Source organism: Littorina saxatilis, linkage group LG1 (assembly GCF_037325665.1).
Source record: "Littorina saxatilis isolate snail1 linkage group LG1, US_GU_Lsax_2.0, whole genome shotgun sequence".
Lineage (NCBI taxonomy): Eukaryota > Metazoa > Mollusca > Gastropoda > Littorinimorpha > Littorinidae > Littorina > Littorina saxatilis.
In genome coordinates, this window is record NC_090245.1 from 80,294,945 (window position 1) to 80,311,030 (window position 16,086).

The 16,086-nt window shown below is 41.6% G+C and overlaps 1 long non-coding RNA gene across 1 annotated transcript; it reads right to left on the reverse strand.

Annotated features, from left to right (window-relative positions):
- Positions 1–6: 6 nt before the first annotated feature.
- Positions 7–12,121, reverse strand: LOC138980910 (uncharacterized). The gene is made up of 3 exons (XR_011460493.1): positions 11,991–12,121; positions 8,838–9,016; positions 7–245 (listed from the first exon to the last, which is right to left on the reverse strand). It is a non-coding gene; the product is annotated as an uncharacterized lncRNA (long non-coding RNA).
- Positions 12,122–16,086: the final 3,965 nt, after the last annotated feature.

A 16,086-nucleotide genomic window follows, 5' to 3' on the forward strand; every position in this document is an offset into this window, starting at 1 on the left:
TGCACATGACGTTTCGCAACAACACGCTTTATTAAATAAATTCATAATCATACAGCTGCATTCAGGCCATATCAATTTCACGGACAGAGAATTATATAACTTCTAACTAATCATGACAGCTGATGTCTTCCATGAATGAAGTCCAGTCATAACAGGTGGAACAATGCCTGGTTTGAGGTCATACAGCCTGGTGGTTGAGCCATGGCACAAGTCAACCATGATCCAGTCACATGCATCTCTTTCATCTGAAACCACACACAAAATTCATGTCACTTGATGCTGTCGTTGTCTTTCTTTGTAAACACTGAAAACTTCAAATCCCTTGTATTGATCCCCCTTTTGCAGAACTTGCTCCAAGGCTGCTAGTTTCCAAAGTGTGATCTCACCTTCAAGGCAGATCACTTGCCGACAATGCATTTCGTCTGCAAAGGAATCATTTGACACTAATCGTATTTTCGCACACTTAGCAACACAATAAAGTTCAAGACAACAATTCTCTGTATTCATGCTGAAAGTACAAGGGGTGTTCTGAAAGTGCTTAGACTCCAAGCTCCTGACAATGCCTCATGATATTTACAATGACGTATGCATACTGCAATCTTTCATCGGCGATGACACAAAATCAGTGTCATGTATCTCGAAGTTTCCTCTGCAAAGAAAACAGCTCTTAAAGAACCTTACGGGCGGGGATGTAGCTCAGTCGGGAGCGCGCTGGATTTGTATCCAGTTGGCCGCTGTCAGCGTGAGTTCGTCCCCACGTTCGGTGAGAGATTTATTTCTCAGAGTCAACTTTGTGTGCAGACTCTCCTCGGTGTCCGAACACCCCAGTGTGTACACGCAAGCACAAGACCAAGTGCGCACGAAAAAGATCCTGCAATCCATGTCAGAGTTCGGTGGGTTATAGAAACACGAAAATACCCAGCATGCTTCCTCCGAAAGCTTTCTTTCTTTATTTGGTGTTTAACGTCGTTTTCAACCACGAAGGTTATATCGCGACGGGGAAAGGGGGGGAGATGGGATAGAGCCACTTGTTAATTGTTTCTTGTTCACAAAAGCACTAATCAAAAAATTGTTCCAGGGGCTTGCAACGTAGTACAATGTATTACCTTACTGGGAGAATGCAAGTTTCCAGTACAAAGGACTTAACATTTCTTACATACTGCTTGACTAAAATCTTTACAAAAATTGACTATATTCTATACAAGAAACACTTAACAAGGGTAAAAGGAGAAACAGAATCCGTTAGTCGCCTCTTACGACATGCTGGGGAGCATCGGGTAAATTCTTCCCCCTAACCCGCGGGGGGTCGCTGCGCGCTGAGAGCACGTGTTGAAAATTCTCATCGACCAGGTTGTGTCCGGGGTCTACCTGAATATGCCCACCAAATTTGAAGCAGATCCATCGAGAACTTTGGCCGTGCATCGCGAACACACACACACACACACACACACACACACAGACAGACACAAGTCGTATATATATATACTAGAATGAATACCCGCTTCGCCGGGTAGCCGGCTTTGCCGGGAAGAAGTACTTAGAGCCGTACGCCGGCTTCGCCGGGTCCGAACAATGGACCCGCCAAGCTTAGGTCCCTCCCAGATTCGTGGAATGGGAACAGCACGATAATGATTCAGTGGCCATAATGCCATTCCTGACCATATCGAGTCCCATCCTTGTCGACGAATGTAACCGTGTTAATCACCTTTGGAGGCGAACTCCACTCAAACAGGACTGAGCAAGTTATGGCTTCTCAAAGGAAGGCCAGTACATATACTGTTCAAAAAAAGAAACGCATAGCTTGTAATATTTGGTTAATTTAGTTATATGGCTACAAGGATATCCACCAGACTGCAGAAAATGTTTATCTGGTCGTCGACCTTTCGTCCATTGCCACAAGTGAGCTCTGCACGTGACGCATGCGTTATCAGTGGCTACAATGTCAAAATTGCTCATTTGGCATGACCACTCGTCATGCTTCAGTGTAATCTCGTGAAACTCGGGGAATATTGAGCTCTCACCATGTCTTCCAAAACCCATAAAAGCGGATTGTTCGCCACAAAGAAATCAGACGACAATTCAGCGACGAAAGATGGCCCGATTGAGCAGAGAAGACCGCCAAATTGCATTGGGTCGTTTACAAGCAGGCCAAAGTCAAAGTGCAATCGCCAGGCACTTCCACGTGTCCCAGAGCACCATCAGTAGACTGTGGGTCAGGTTTCAAGCCACTGGCTCCGTTGCTGACTTGCCACGAGCGGGAAGACCAAGGGCGACAACTGCTGCTCACGACCGCTTCATACGGCTCCGCCACCTCCGGAATCGTTTCCTGTCGGCCTCATCTTCTGTCCAGGCTCTCCCCGGGCCACACCGATTATCGGACCAGACCGTGCGGAACCGCCTGCATGAAGCTGGTTTGAGAGCTCGCAGACCTCACAGAGGAGCTGTCCTCACCCGCCGCCATCGCCAGAACCGAGTGCAGTGGGGCAACCAGCACCTTCGCTGGACCGTCCGGAATCACTGGAGACACGTGTGGTTCAGCGACGAGTCCTACTTTCTGCTCCAGCGACATGATGGTCGGAGGAGGGTCTACCGGAGAGTAAACGAACGTTACGCGCCCAACTGTGTGGATGAGGCACCCGTTCATGGTGGTGGAGGCGTCATGGTGTGGGGGGCGATCAATACCGCTGGAAGGAGTACCCTGGTGCACGTCCAAGGGCGCATAACTGCCCAGCGATACGTGGAGGAAATTCTGCGCCCACACGCCCTTCCTCTTCTGGCTGACCAGGATGCCATATTCCAGCAGGACAACGCTCGCCCGCACACAGCACGACTCACCACCCAGTTCCTCACCGACCACCATGTCCAGGTGCTTCCCTGGCCATCCATGTCGCCAGACATGTACCCGATAGAACACCTCTGGGATGAATTGGACAGACGTGTGCGCAGGCGAGAAGAAGCGCCGGCAAATCACCGCGATCTATTGCAGGCACTTCAGGAGGAGTGGGACACCATCCCACAGCAAGATATCCGGCATCTGATCCAGTCCATGCCCAGAAGGTGCCGGGCAGTTGTTGCTGCTCAAGGCAGTCACACCCCCTACTGACTTGACAGCCTCGGCACCCAGTCGTATTGATTGACTGATTGATTTGAAGATGCAAATGAACTGTGTGTGCATTCAACTGTGTCCATACCAAATTTCAAACAAATAATCTAAATATTGGATTTTCTGTTAATTTTTTCGAAAAATAAAACATTTGGCAAGTAGCAACTATGCGTTTCTTTTTTTGAACAGTATAAAATTACACAAAAGCCGCCAGACCACATCACAAACAGAACTGAACAATGCACAGGTGTTGCTCACATAGAGACACACACACAAACACACACAAAAACACAGAGAAGCCGTATCTATAGAGAGATAGATGACAGTGTATTTTTCGCGTGGCTATAAATTGATTCGACCTTTGCACTTTTACAGTGAGGATAATTTACGGGTCCAATTTACGTTCTGTACACTGCGTTGACCTTCTAAAAATAGTAACAGTAACAGAACGCCGGGAATATCCGAAGACGCTCAGCGCAGTGGACAGCGCAGTGACATTCTAAAAATAGTAGTAACTTACAACTGAACGGGAAAGCCACACGAAGGAAGGGAGATAAACGCCAAACACTGGAGAAGATAAGGAAGAGTTACTTATAATGGTGAAATGAACACAAAAACCCAAATCAGTTCAGCGCTGCGCGCTGAGAGCACGTGTTGAAATATCTCATCGATGATATTGTGTCCGGGGTGTAGCTGAATACGGTGTCCAAATTTGAAAAAGATCCACCGAGAACTTTGGCGTTGTGATGTGGTGTAGCGGCTATGGTGTGTCGGTATGGGGGCACGGGTAGCTGAGGTGGAACCAAAATCGGTTCCGCGCTGCGCGCTAAGAGCACGTGTTGAAATATCGACCAGGTTGTGCCGTGTCCCGGGTCTACCTGAATATGCCCACCAAATTTGAAGCAGATCCATCGAGAACTTTGGCCGTGCATGGCGAATACACAAATACACAAACACACAAATACACAAATACACAGATACACAAACACACACACAGACACAAGTCGTATATAGATACAGGGTGGGCCATAAAAAGTGTCCACATTTAATTTGTTAATATTTTTCCTGTAAAGTGATATTTTCTTTTCTGTTTCAGATAGAATTTGAGACAAGCATCTTAGAATTCTTTTAAAGCCTGAATGGATCGCATTCCAGTACAGGAAAGCACCAAAATCGTTGAACTTTACTTTGCTACCAATTCTGTGGTTCTCGCCCAGCGCGCTTTTCGGAGAGAGTTCCCTGGCAAGCACTGTCCATGTGCGAGAACTGTGAAGCGCCTCGTGGATAAATTCAGAAAATGGTCGACCACTATATCCTTTATTGTTATCTGCGAAACTACCAGTGTTCCTGAATTTATCCACGAGGCGCTTCACAGTTCTCTCACATGGACAGTATGTGCCAGGGAACTCTCCCCGAAAAGCGCGCTGGGCGAGAACCACAGAATTGGTAGCAAAGTAAAGTTCAACGATTTTGGTCCTTTCCTGTACTGGAATGCGATCCATTCAGGCTTTAAAAGAATTCTAAGATGCTTGTCTCAAATTCTATCTGAAACAGAAAAGAAAATATCACTTTACAGGAAAAATATTAAATTAAATGTGGACACTTTTTATGGCCCACCCTGTAGATAGAAGAAATGAAAAAATTGCGAAAACTAAAGGACATAGATTGCCGTCGCAATGGAAACTGGCATACACAGCGCCATATTGGATTTCTAGGAAACGGTTTTACAGCAACATCATACATCAGAAATGCTTAATATTTGGCACAAAAATACACAAGACTTTTATGTACAATCATATAGAACGATATTTTGACAAAAAACTACAGTTGAATTTAATTTAATTTTTGAAATAAAGATTAACGAATATGCAGTTTGAAATTCATTAATCCTTATTACAAAAATTAATTTAAATTCAACTGTAGTCTTTAGTCACAATATCGTTCTATATGAATGATTGCAGATACAAGTCATGTGTATCCTTGTGCCAAATATTATGTATGTCTGATGTATGATGTTGCTGTAAAACCGTTTCCTAGAAATCCAATATGGCGGCTTTCCATAGCAACGGCAGTCTGTGTCCATTAGTATTCAAATTTTGTTCATTTATTTGTATAAATCTCTTCAATAACTACCCAGAAAACTAGGTTATTCCATGTATTCTCCAAGTTTAATTTTACTGCCGCTCATTGCCTTAAGAGACCGGCACGGTTGGCCTAGTGGTAAGGCGTCCGCCCCGTAATCGGGAGGTCGTGGGTTCGAACCCCGGCCGGGTCATACCTAAGACTTTAAAATTGGCAATCTAGTGGCTGCTCCGCCTGGCGTCTGGCATTATGGGGTTAGTGCTAGGACTGGTTGGTCCGGTGTCAGAATAATGTGACTGGGTGAGACATGAAGCCTGTGCTGCGACTTTTGTCTTGTGTGTGGCGCACGTTATATGTCAAAGCAGCACCGCCCTGATATGGCCCTTCGTGGTCGGCTGGACGTTAAGCAAACAAACAAACAAACAAATTGCCTTAAGAGATAAAAGAGGGGTATCAGTGACTATCATTATATAATATCTTACGTTTTTTCATCTTTTTAAAAACACTTTTTTTTTTTAGATTATCTTATATAACTATAAGTGGTAGTTGTCTATGAATTTTGTTTCAATGCTTGTATGTTATTTCTTACAAGAAAACTTTTTATATGTAAAATGTTAAATTTTAATGTCTTATGTAAAGCGCCATGAGACTGCCATTTGGCGATGAACAGCGCTATAAAAGAATGTTTTATTATTATTATTATTATTATTATTATCAGCTGATGTTATTTTAGATACTTTTGGTGGAGTTTTACAGTGGAACACCCCTTTTAACCCTTAGGCTACTTTAGGTATACTGTCACCGGGTTGTCACAACATATGTCGCGCTACTGGCTCAGTCTGTTTGGTCGGTTCCGATTACCTCCCATGGATGCGAAAACCTATACGTATGTTTTTCTCTCTGTTAAATCACCAGTGGCTATGTAACATGTATTACAGAATTGCACCAGTGTAAGGGTTAACTTTAAGACTGCTTTCTCAGGTTTTCTGGTCATATCCTCTGTAAATTTACCTCCATTGTAATGTAAGACTACATCCTTTAGACCCAATGTTCTCATATTTTGTTGGTCTTACTATTACTCTTAGTTAAAAGGGTGGTTCCACTGCACAGCAACGAATGTTGTGAGGTTTGAATTTGATGTACTTGCTGCGTTTATTTACCACACAAAAAACCCAAATGAACAGAGAAAACAGCTGAGCAGTCATGGGGTAAAATAGGGTATCAGCTGATGTTACAATTGTTAGTTTTGCATACTGGGTAAGACTAAGAGTTTGGGGTACTGAAAATAATGTGCAAATATGTGTCCTTTTCCCATTTCTGAATAATGCATAAGAAAAGCCATATTCAAAAACAAAATTGTATTCACTCAGTGAGACTCACTGAGAGTGTGTTTGTGGGTCAATAGGAACCTATTCTATCGTCATGTTATCTCGCAATATAATGATTAATACTTTAATTAACGAATGCAACTTGCAAGACTCTAAATTTAATTACATCCATCATAAATTTAATCAAAGAAATGTGGTTCCATATACATTAGGCCCAAAGAATTCTTTTCAAACCTTGTTCGTTCCGTGTTGCGTCTGCTTTTTGTTGCCTTTTCTGTTTTGTTTTTTTCCCTGATGAAGCTTTCATAAGCGAAAATCCTTTGTTTTTTAACTATGTTTGTTTAGGCAGAGTCCCCACTGGTTTTTAGAAACAAAATTCCATGACTTTTCCATGACTTTCCATGAGCCTCAATAACATTTTCCATGACTAGATCCACAGGTCGCCATTTCCGAACACGCAAACATTTTACGTCTTGTCACTGCCAGTTTTGACACTGGCTTGCTTTGCACTGAATTTGAGTCAGTTTCTACGCAGTGTCTCTTCGACAAGCAAGTCAAGCATTTGCTACGCAGTCAGATTTTCGGTAATGTTTGCTGGTCCTGTCATTTCACTAAACTGGACCAGCCACTGTTTGCATCCATCTGCATTTTCCTAAATTCCGTTTCGTAACCGTCACTGTGACTTGACGAACTGTCATTTTTTTCACCACGATACACAGTTCATTGCGAAGATCTTCCTCGGTAATTCGTTCCAATTCCGCATACTTTTTGTTGTCAAGAAACAACTCGAAAGAAAGTTTCAAACTCATCATCCTCCATCTTGCTTGTCGAAGCGCTAAAGTACTTTATCGATGCAAAAACAAAAGCAGAAAACTTTGACGAAACCGACTCAAATGCAGTGCAGACGACACGGCGAGATAACGGAAGGAAGTGAGCCTCGCTTTGGCTCAAGTGCCGTTAAAAATACCGTTATTCTCGTATGCAAATACGAACGAGAAGTTGGTCATACGAACAAGCCTTGTGCTGGCGACGCAAATCGCTGCTGGCTTGGCAACGAAAATCGCCGCTGGCGTGCTAAAGGTTAATTTTTCTTTCTTTCTTATTTTTGTTAAATTCCATGACTTTCCATGACTTGAAGTTGAATTGAAATTCCATGACTTTCCAGGCCTGGAAAATTAAAAATCAAATTCCATGACTTTCCAGGTTTTTCATGACCTGTACGAACCCTGTTTAGGGTAACCCGACCGACCCTAAAACATTTTTCATTTTTCCCGCCGACCCTAAAACATTTTTCATTTCTCAAAACAAAACAAAACACTTGAGGCACATTTTGCGAACCATACCAAGACTAAGAGAAGTAACCTCCTTTGAACTCGACATCACACGTGACAGTTGCAATGGCGGCTTCTTCTTCGAGCACCTGCTCCGCAATATACTTTCGAAAAGACAAGAAGAGCAAACGCTCGATCGAGTCACTTTCGCAGTTCTGAATATTATATGAGGCATCAGATGGACAGGAAGAAATTGCTATTCACAACACAATACAGATGTAAATAATTTGATGTAAAGAATAATCCTATAAAGTTTGAATCAAATCTGATGAATAGTTTCAGAGATATGATATTTCAATTTTTTTCCTTCAAGACATACCTGTGACCTTGAAAAAGGTCAAAGGTCACCAAAGCAGACGTCAAAGTGTAGAGGTCACTGGGAGTCACGTTCACATAAAATTTGAGCCCGGTCACTTTTATAGTTTCCGAGAAAAGCCCAACGTTAAGTTGTGTGTTGCCGAACAGAAAAGGCTAGTTATCTCCCTTGTTTTTCTGATAACGTTCGTAAAAGGCTACAGATGTAAATACTTTGATGTAAAGAATAATCCTACAAAGTTTCAATCACATCCGATGAACTTTGTCAAAGATATAAAATGTCTAATTTTTCCTTTGACGCTGACCTGTGACCTTGAAAAAGGTCAAAGGTCAACGAAACCATCGTTAAAGTGTAGAGGTCATTGGAGGTCACGACTAAACAAAATATGAGCCCGATCGCTTTGATAGTTTCCGAGAAAAGTCCAACGTTAAGGTGGTGTCTACGGACGGCCGGCCGTCCGGCCGGACAGACTAACACTGACCGATTACATAGAGTCACTTTTTCTCAAGTGACTCAAAAAAAAGCCTACCTTCCGACCCTATTTTTGTTGGTCACGTTACCCAAAACCAACTTTTTTTTGGCTTTATAACAATTCACTCTTCTAATTACAAACTGGCAAAAGGTATCTAATATATATTAATTTCACAGACAATTGGGAGGAAAAATTCTATACTCACACTTGTTTAAACCACACAAGATGTCTTACATCAGTAAGGATGACTACTTCTACTTCTTCTCCTCTGGTTCTTGGAACTTGGAGCCGTAGAAAGGGATGTAGGACACAATCACCCTCCAGTCAGTGAAGTAGAGACCTAGAGCACCCGCCGTGGCTCCAAATGCAGCACCTGTGGGAGCCCTGGAATTAAGTGAGCAAAAAATAACTCAATCAAGGAGTAGTTGAATTCGCAAGTACCTTGTTACACACTTTTAAAAAGTCCAACTGTATGACATTATAATTATTGCCTATGAGTATGACTATGAGTGTGAATCCTAAACACTTGACTACGAACTTGGATTGTCCTAGTCCTACATAACTTCAACCTTGTGTGAGGTGTGTACTGCAGATCATGATTTGTTACCTTTCACATCACGTGAAAAAACACAGGCTTCATTGAAACTGCTCTTGTACACACTATACAATATGCTCTTTCCTCGACAGTACAAAATTCTAATTAGGGCTTTTCGGGTCAGATTCAACTGCTTCCACTTCCAGTCCATCCCTAATGGGCGACCATGAAACAGGCGATGTAAGACTAGTAGTACTCAGTAGTAGTTGTAAGAGTCTCACAGTCCAATACATGCATTGATGGTCACTGTCTTATATAGCATTTTTGTGCCGTTCAAAGTAATATTCACCTTCTGTGTGCTGAATCAGTGAACTCCACGTCAGGCACAACTACAAAACCTTTACTCCCTAAATTACTCATATATTATTTGAACAAGGTTCTTTTGAAATTGAAGAAAGACAGCAAAACGCAGGTGATATGACCTAACAGGAACACCAGCGTCACCTGTTCTAGACGGTAAGAGTTGCAGGATAGTATTACAATACAAAATGTACATTTGATGTGAACTTGTGACCGACGACAGTTACAGTACACATGTACTTTTGCGCATCCGTTTGAACTCGTGGTACCTCAAACTCAAACCTGTACTATCGGGGATCCACTAAGGTTTCCGAGACTGTGCTTTGTCTGTATTGAAATGGTCTGGCGGAAGAGCCGATTCTTAAATTTGCATAGGTAAAATTATCGCTTTTCGGTACCCGACACCCCTTTGAGTTGAATTCGTTTTAACATTGTGACGTAGGCACGCGGGATGTTATGGGTTGGCCCGGGGTATTCACTTTTCGCTGGGGCTTTCGAACCGAACAGACGTATCCAGTGAGCGGTCGCGTGGCAGGTTTGCTGCGAACGGAGACAGAACCGTGATGTGATTTTTCTGACGGGTATGTTATTCATATGCTATTTTTATATAATGGGTAAAACAGCATTAAAGTGTGCAGGTTGTGACATGTTTTGGGAAGATTTATTTGAATGTTCAAGTAGATTGTTTTGTGAGTTGAATGTTCGGGAAAACTTTTGTTTATTGAATGTTTTAGAAAACCGTTTGAGTGTTTGAGAGAACTGTATTGTAGGCATGTTATTTGGAAGGAATGATGTGTTTTGCTGTTGTTAAAGGATTTTGTTTGTGGTAGTTGAAATTGTTGAGTTGTTTAGGCAAAAAAAAAAAAAATAGGTGTGGTTACGGTAACATAGCCAAACAAAATAGGGTAGGAAGGTAGGCAATCACTTTTTTTTTTTTAAACTTTTTTTTCTAATGTGTACAAATTAAACCTACTTGACAGGGAAATAAGTGTGCGACTTGAGCGCTGTCGCTTTCATTGCGTTTTCTGCACTCGTTTTTTTCTTTCTTTTTTTGACAAATGTAATAAAAAGTTATAGGGTCGGCCCCTAAAAATAGGGTAGGTCGGGTTACCGTAACCACACCTATTTTTTTTTAGGCCTTATGTATGCTTATGGCGTGCATTCTGTGATTTACAGGATGGCGGAATGTGCGACGGGGTTTTAGTAGAGGAATTTTAGTCAGATTTCGTTAGAGGGGTGCAGTTAGATTTCGTTAGAGGGGTTCAGTTAGATTTCGGTAGAGGGGTGTAGTTAGATTCAGTTAGTTTTCAGTAGAGGGGTGTAATTAGATTCAGTTAGTTTTCGTTAGAGGGGTGCAGTTAGATTTCGTTAGAGGGGTTCAGTTAGGTTTTGTTAGATTGGTTTTTCTTTGGAGAATTGTTTTTAGATTTCGTTTGTTTTAGATTAGAGTTCTATTGTGTTTTTTATATTTTTTTTTATTAAAGTTGAGAGTGAGGATTTAGAGTAGAGTTTTGGAGTGTAATTTGGAGGGAGGATTTAAAGTGTTGTTTTAAAGCATAGTTTTAGAGTGGGAATCTAAAACATAGCTTTAGACAGAGTAAAGGATTTAGAGTTGTTTTGGGTTGTTCAAGTCCTAGAGAGTAATACATTGGAAGTTTTGTATTTGAAGGTAAACCCCCGCTTTCCCACACATTTCCCTCATCATCTTATGGAAATAAAGAACCTGGTAATTTAACGTGTGTCAGTTGTTTTGAGTGTTTGAGCTTGGTGAGAAAGGGGCACTCTGTATTATTTGACCCCGTGATCAGGGTAAAGTACATTTGGCACTCGGTTACATTTATGAAAAAGTTCAACCTATTAGTATTAGCAGTAACTATAGACTCCTACTCCTAGCCCTAGGCCCAACCGCATTCAGTGATTCACATGCCTAGTTTCAATTCATTGTGATTGATATTTAAACTCAGACTGAACATTCTGTTCTCGACACTTTACTCTTCTAACTAACTAGGGGGTCCATAACGTCCTCACAGGAAATGTTACTTTTATGGACATGAGTTGATGATACGCTAAATCTTTACTCTTCGTGCACCTGATAAACTAACATTACTTTTTTGTGCAGCCTGTAGGCAACCACTCCGTCATTTGAACTGCTTGACAAGTCATGAAACTAATGTATACTATACAAAAGGAGGATTGCCTCTCTCTTTAGTTGATCAATACAGAATATAACATCTTCGGAACTATACACACAAAAAGGCGATAATAAATGTAATTTTGTGTGTGTGGCACTGTGTGAGTGTGACTGAAGGCAGTTAGAGTTTGACATTTAGGTCTCCTTGAAACGGCACTGACTTTAAAATCATGCTGAATACGTGTGGAAACTGTGAGTGACCTGTAAAGTGAAAATTGGCACCCAAACCATGTGGGTTTTTTTCTGACAGTTTCGTGAAAGATTGTACTCACCAAGATTTAGCAAGTTGAATGTATCTAGGACCAAGGAATCGTGATAAGCCACCGGCCGCCATGTTGTCGAAAGAAAAGTAATGTTGCGACCCATCTCGTCATCGGCGCTTTTCCGGAAATGACCTGCGCTTTGTTGGAATTCCAACAATGGCCACCATTGTAGGAATTCCAACTTTGCGCTACGCAATTCTAGAAATGTACCGCGCGCATAGTGAGAATTCTGCTCTTTCTTGGAATGCGATGTAAAATGATACAAGTCATGATGGCCTATGATGATCCTTGTGTTTTAAAGTGATCAATGCTTAGTCTTGAAAAAGCAGATGCATTGTATAACGCACCAAACCAACCGAATTACAAAAAGCAAAACACTTTTGATAACGAGTTCGGCTGGCTGTAACAACACAGTTCAACGACCAAAACGCACCAATTTTACGTAATTTTTAAGGTTTCAGATCTTACATTTTACAACAACAAAAACACAACAAGAGTGTTCCGATATAACTTTTCACTACTAACTATCGATTGTAATAATGTTTTACTCAGTCTTAACTGATTGTATATTAAACCAGAGATCTGTAAACTCACACAGTCTCTCGTTAAAATTAATATTAAAAGTCCTACGGTTTTAAGCCATTAAGGACTTGAGTGTTTGTCCGCTTTCAAAAAGAGGAAAGAAAGAAACAAAAAATAAGGAGAGGAGGGCAGGGGGTGGGGTTGAGTTGATAATGCTCTGTGGAATTTGTTAAAATGAAAAGTAGTTAAGATGTTTCTTGGTAAGAATTATAAGTCTGTATTCTATATCTTGAATAACGGGCTTGTAATATTATTTTTTTTTATTTCAAATCGAGTTAAAAAGTGGAACCTTTCAGGATCACCAATAAAACCAAATAGATGAGCAAGTAAGAGGAACACGAACAATAAATCTCAAAACTTTTTACAAATAAAAGGATTAAGATGTAAGCCACGAAGGCCGTGGTAATAAAAACAATATGTACAGTTTGTATGTACAGTCTCTCTGGGCTGCAGAGACAGCATTACTAGCGCGCGTCCCTTTACTGAGTAGGCTCTTGTCACTGCATGGCAATCTAGGCTCTTGAAACCAGAGACATAGGTTAAATGTATGTCTCTGTTGAAACGTAATGTGAAAGTCAGTCTGTGCACTATATTGATGTGATTGATTGTTGCAAAATGTTGATTCAAATTAAATATGATTTCAGCCTGTTGTAACAAACTAACACTCTACTCTGAGAAGAAAAAAAATCATTGTGTTCAAAATAGATCGAGACAGCAGCAACTAGCTAGCTGCATGCGCTGAGTGAGTGTCACTGAGAGAATTCACGGTTACACAGTGTACCCCCCAATTCAAGACTTCCTCTGTATAAGACCTGAAAAATCATATACCTTATTCATGACCTGTGAAAAGGGTTATACTTTTTTGTGCCAGTCGAAGGGTTGCCATTTCTAGAACGAGGCAGCTCGTTTCCGGAAATGCGGCGCTTTGTTGGAAATCAAATGAGGTTTCGGGAAATCCCGATTATTCCAACTCTGCCCCGGATTCTTACTTTGCGCCCAACAAGTAAGTTGCAAAATTACCTCCCATGCAAGAAGAGTGTTGTCTTATGAGGCCCTGTCAGGGTTGCAAGAAGTTGCTCTTCCTGTTGTGTTCTTCTGTTCCCACTTGAGCTACTTTCAGTTATTGTAACAAACATGTTGTTGTTGTGTTGTTGTTGTTGTTTTTGTTGTTGTTGGTGGTGGTGGTGGTGTCGCCGTCATCTCTCTCAGTACGGATGAACGTTCTAATTTCTTTAGGTGCGGCGATTGTTCCTGCTACTTGCCGCCCTAACCGTACAGTGCAATTTGCTCAACACCCCCCCGCCGGGTTAGGGGGAAGAATTTACCCGATGCCCCCCCGCATGTCGTAAGAGGCAACTAACGGATTCTGTTTCTCTTTTTACCCTTGTTAAGTGTTTCTTGTATAGAATATAGTCAATTTTTGAACAGATTTTAGTCAAGCAGTATGTAAGAAATGTTAAGTCCTTTGTACTGGAAACTTGCATTCTCCCAGTAAGGTAATACATTGTACACTACGTACCTTGCAAGCCCCTGGAGCAAATTTTTGATTAGTGCTTTTTTGAACAAGAAACAATATTGACAAATGGCTCTATCCCATCTCCCCCCTTTCCCCGTCGCGATATAACCTTGAATGGTTGAAAACGACGTTAAACACCAAATAAAGAAAGAAAGAATTTGCTCAACCCCAGGGGCGGATCCAGGGCCCAGCCTTAAAACAAATTTAAAAAAATAAAAAAACAAAGAGACTGCCAACGTTTCTGAAAATAAGAAGAAAAACTGAAAAGGCTCAGAATGCTCCATTTTTCCTGTTTATATATTTTTTTTATCCGGGGGGGGGGGGGGGGGGCGTGCCCCCGGACCCCCCTAGGAACCGGCCTTCGTCTAGGCTAAGTGACGGTTTTGGAAAGTAGTTGGGTAGTTGGCTCAGGTTGCACCAGATCGGTCAATTTTCTTTGCTTTGCTCCAAATCGTGTCTTCTTAAATTAACTTTTGGAAGGTGTATAATTAGGGGAAGTTTCTTGGCTCAGATTGCACCAGATTGCTCCATTTTCCTTGTTTTTATCAACATTTGGGAAGGAACGGGTGCCCCTCTCTCTCTCTCTCCAGGGACCTATATTAGATCTATGCTCTCTCTCTCTCTCTCTCGATCTCTCTCTCTCTCCGGCCAGGACACCATCTACAGGGGCGGACGAAGGGGGGGGGGGGGGGGGGGGGTCTGGGGTTTCTGGAACCCCCCCAGCCAAAAAATAAAAATATTTTTGTGGTGTTCAAGTTTTTTGGGTTGTTGTTGGGGTGGGGATTTCTGATCTCAAACTGACCAAACAGGCAAAACAAAACAAGTCGCGTAAGGCGAAAATACAATATTTAGTCAAGTAGCTGTCGAACTCACAGAATGAAACTGAACGCAATGCCATTTTTCAGCAAGACCGTATACTCGTAGCATCGTCAGTCCACCGCTCATGGCAAAGGCAGTGCAATTGACAAGAAGAGCGGGGTAGTAGTTGCGCTAAGAAGGATAGCACGCGTTTCTGTACCTCTCTTTGTTATTAACTTTCTGAGCGTGTTTTTAATCCAAACATATCATATCTATATGTTTTTGGAATCAGGAACCGACAAGGAATAAGATGAAAGTGTTTTTAAATTGATTTCGACAATTTAATTTTGATAATAATTTTTATATATTTAATTTTCAGAGCTTGTTTTTAATCCGAATATAACATATTTATATGTTTTTGGAATCAGCAAATGATGGAGAATAAGATAAATGTAAATTTGGATCGTTTTATAAATGTTTATTTTTTTTTACAATTTTCCGATTTTTAATGACCAAAGTCATTAATTAATTTTTAAGCCACCAAGCTGAAATGCAATACCGAAGTCCGGGCTTCGTCGAAGATTACTTGACCAAAATTTCAACCAATTTGGTTGAAAAATGAGGGCGTGACAGTGCCGCCTCAACTTTCACGAAAAGCCGGATATGACGTCATCAAAGACATTTATCAAAAAAATGAAAAAAACTTGACTAAATATAAAAAGAGGACTGCCTGAAACTAGTAATGATCATCCTCAGAATGCACCAGATTGCACCATTTTGCATCCTTTTTTTCAAACTTTTCCGGGGGGGTATGCCCCTGGACCCCCGGCCCGGCCTATAGGCGCTTCGCGCCGTCGGCTCGGCGTCGAGCGCGCCTTCACACCCATATCTTCACAATATCACTTTGGGACCCCCCCCCCCCCCCCCCCCCCCTGATCTAACACACCTTTCACACACACACTGACACTATGCTGGTGTGACGTTTTCATCTTTCGCCGTGTTGATATTTCGCTTCTCGGCCACGTTGATCTAGTATAAACTCTAAACTGAAAAAAAAACCACCCTTCGATAGTACTGATGAGCGACCTTGTGTACCTTACATTCATGGGGCCAAATTTGTGCAACCAATTTGTTTTATTTAACCAGTATCTCTGATTTAACTTAGAAATTTGATTCATCCTAAAATGTTTTCCTTCTTACTCAAGGGAC